This window comes from Pteropus vampyrus, unplaced genomic scaffold (assembly GCF_000151845.1).
Source record: "Pteropus vampyrus isolate Shadow unplaced genomic scaffold, Pvam_2.0 Scaffold60, whole genome shotgun sequence".
NCBI classification, from domain to species: domain Eukaryota; kingdom Metazoa; phylum Chordata; class Mammalia; order Chiroptera; family Pteropodidae; genus Pteropus; species Pteropus vampyrus.
The window spans coordinates 6,879,682-6,883,554 of NW_011888841.1; the positions used below are offsets into that span (position 1 = coordinate 6,879,682).

General features: G+C 41.8%; 1 pseudogene; it reads left to right on the forward strand.

The window, feature by feature from the left end:
* The first annotated feature begins 3,500 nt into the window (after nt 1-3,500).
* LOC111740258 lies at nt 3,501-3,619 on the forward strand (annotated as a pseudogene).
* The last annotated feature ends 254 nt before the right edge of the window (nt 3,620-3,873 follow it).

A 3,873-nucleotide genomic window follows, 5' to 3' on the forward strand; every position in this document is an offset into this window, starting at 1 on the left:
CAATCCTGTATTTCTCTGGAATGAAATACGAGGTGTCTGGGTCACCCTGGGAACAGATAAAACACATGGGGGAGGGGAAGGGCACCTGGTGGGCGTGACGGGAGGGGTGAAGGATGCCTCGAAGGGACGGATGCAGCCGGTAAGTGCTGTGAGCAAGAATGGCCCTTGTGGGGACGCTGAAGGAAAGGTAAATATCCCCGAGTCCCGCCTGGGCAAAGGAAGGTGCTTTGTGCTCACTGACAGATGCCGACGCTGTTGGGGAAGCATCGTTATAAATGAGGCCTTGAGGAAGATGTCAAGGATGCAGATAATGATTATAAAGCGAAAGGGACGCTGATGCACATTGTGCATTGGTGGTGGGGATGCAGTAGGGACTGCATTCCAACTGAGCGTCCCAAGCACATGGAAGGAAAGATGTGAACAATAACCCTGGGGAACATAGTTTTGTTTTCTGCTTTTTTTTTTTTTTTAAATCTATCAAAGAGAAAAGAAGAAAATCTGAACATCTGAAGGCTCTGGAATACCTTAGAAGAATGTTTGAAATATCGGCACAACTTTGGCAGAAAACTAAAAGTACATCCAGTGTCTAAGTGGACAAAACAATACCTGTGCAAGTTACTGAGGGAAACACACCCACACATGAGAGTGAACCGATGGTACATCCCATCTAAATCCTGACATCCCTTGGCTCTTCTAGGACACAATACCCCAGAGTCATTTTTTTAAAGATAATATTTAAGGATTTTGAATGAGGAAAAATATAAAATGTATGATACTGCATTCATGTACAAGTTTCGCCAGGGAACTACCTGTATGGAACATGGCTGAGCTGACATACCACTTACCCTCTCGACATGCTTGGGCATATCTGAAACACAGACACACTCACTTACCTAGGTCGTTAATAAAACTGCTTAGCAAAAATTAGACTGATTTAGCTCTGGAGGCAGAAATATAATGCTCCCCCTGTGTCATGAAATCTTGATTTTGTGGGTCAGTCCTTGCATAAAGAGACTATATATGCAAGAAGTCACTCTGTGAACTACAGTATGCCCTGAACTGCTTGCTGCTATTGCAATCCAGGATCCATCACGTGCAGCTGCCCTGTGGTTGCTCCTAACCGTTCCCGTGAAAAATGAGCCTGTGTTTCTTACGTGAAAACACTGTGCTGAGCTACAAAACAGGAAGTGAACGGCCTGGAGAAGCAGGTAATTTAAGAGGTCAGGCTTTCGGGTAGAACACAGCTCTGCACTTATGGCAGAAAGGACAAATAAGGCCGCCATGGAGGACTGAACTACTATTTCTCCAGGGTTATCTGCACTGATCGGTAGCTCGTCTGATCCGCCCATTACCCTACTCTTCCACTGCTCGGGGTCATGTCCAGGCAGGAGCTAGCCTTTTCTTTTCCATCATCACCTGCATGTTCTTCTTCAGAACTCGCTTTGCTGACTTCTATGTTGCTACCCTCAGATGCGTGCTTTGCAGTGACCGAAACATCCTATCTGACCAACTCCCCTGCCTAGCTGCCTTTAATAGTTTCTTCTCTCATACAGAAGAAAGTCTACACTCTTACCCCAAAGGATGAGCAAAATATTCCATGACCTGCACCCACCAGCCCTTCCACCCTCATCTCTCCCAGCTCACCCACATCTACGTGCCCGGTGAATGTTCCCGTAATGCTGAATTCCTTGCGAGCCGGCACAGGCCTTGCTGCTCCATTCCTTGAGACTTCTCACGTGCCATTCTCTCTATCAGAAATCTCTTCCTCGTCTCTATGATGACCATTGGCTGTAACAGCGCTGCTTAGTGTCACATGCCTCTGTGAAGCATCTCCTCATACCTTTAGGGTCAAGAGTTCTCTCCTCTGTCCACCCTTACGTGCTTTTGCCACTGTGCCTCTCACAGTGGAATTTAATTGTTGGTTTAAGTATATGCCTTCCTTTCTGGATTGTGATTTTCTTGAGAGCAAAGACTATTTTTTATGAATCTTTCTAATCTCAACATTTTGTAAAATGCTATGTATGTACCCAGCTCACAATATTTGTTTTTGCATCTCTACAGCACAGATTAATTGGATACACATAATCTGGGGGTACACTAAAATACAAAGTAAGAAAAATAACATAGAGAACAGATAGTAAAAGAAAAATTAGAGAATTTAATGTGTTCTGAGATTTTTTTAAATAACAAAATGTGATAATTACCTATTAAACATGTACAGTATGTCAAAACGATAACCCATTTATGTTTTGACTACTAGTCAAAAGGTATCTAAAAATTATGCCCCCAAAACATGAAGACTGTGTGTGAGAAAATGATAGCTAAATACATTTACCTTCAGTTAAATATACTATCTCTGAACTATGGAAAAAGAAACAGAGATATACTGCCAAGATAATAGAGAATAGCAAAGTAACTGCTGACTGAAGAGAAAATATAATGCATTCTGCCTGCTGTTCCAAATGAAAAAAGAAGTTTTATAAGGCAGCAGAAGAAATGAAATGCTTAGAAACTCTTAACTACACACGGTAAGTACAACAGCCTCAAGTCATAAGGAAGGGTCCCAAACCGCAGACATAACATAAAATATGAAATTGATGAATAATAGATAGAAATGACGATAAAGTTTATTTAGCATGAGAAGAGAAACATAAGGTAATTCATCTGTTGTGCGAGGGGAAAAGACCATCTACCTTGGGACAAGAAGTAGTAGTGATGGTTTCATACGCTGAAAACAGAAAAGAATTTTCTGAACTTGACTAGGCGCGACAGAGAATCCCACGCCATGCTAAAAAATAAAGAGAAGAATTTGCCTGTGAGGCCAGAACACTAACGCCGGTGACACCACAGAAAGGCCTCATGGAGGGAAGGAGGCCCTTCTGGGGTACCAAAGGAAGAATGGTCAGGAAGAAAGAATCGGCCACCTACAATGAAAGAGATGCTCGAGAAACGAGGAGCAGAGAGTGCTGGCCCTCATTCAAACAACGAGAGCCCAGGGTGCTAACAACATTTGAAAGAAGGCAAGGTATGCGATGTATAAAACAAAGAAAACACTAGATGCGTAAAAAGAAACACTTTGATCTTTAGACACTATGTGAGAAATCCAATGATAAAGACATGAGAAAATCTGATGCACCCAACACATAAAAAGAAGAAAGGAAACACCTCTCTTCCAGGCTGTCTACTGAGAAGGAGGAAAGATAAATTTTTGTTAGGCTTAGAAAACTCAATGCTTTTCTGAGAGGGGGCAAAAACAAAAAAGAGCACATACGAAAGGTGAAAATACAAGGAAACTAAATAATCAAAGAGCATAAAGAAAAAATTACTGTCACAGTTAATAGAGTAAAACAGGAAATAACTAAATGTGTATAAAAAAGAGACCTAGAGAGTCTGATCTAAATGCAAGAATCCTCAGAATCAGGTTTCTTTACTAGGGATGGGAAATGAGACAATGATTCTGGACCAAGGCATGATAGCCAGAGAAACAGAAAGAGAGAACAGTCTACAGCCATGCCACCCTGAACGTGCCGGATCCTGTCTGATCTCGGAAGCTAAGCAGGGTCCGGCCTGATTAGTACTTAGATGGGAGACCACCTAGGAAGACCAGGTGCTGTAGGCGTAAAAAATAAAAAATAAGGGATTGCAAGCTGACAAAGTCCTTGTAGTCTGTGAGGTCAACTAAAGGTTGCCTCGCCTAAAAAAAAAGAATTTCCTATTATTCAGAATTGATCATAAAAGCAATAATGTCCACCACCGTTTATTTAGCGGCAGGAAGAAAGTTTTCCTGCTGAATACGACTTAAAGAGTGAGACCAAAACAGCGTTGCATTTAAATTATACCTCAAAAACTGAGTACCTTAAATATACGAGTTAA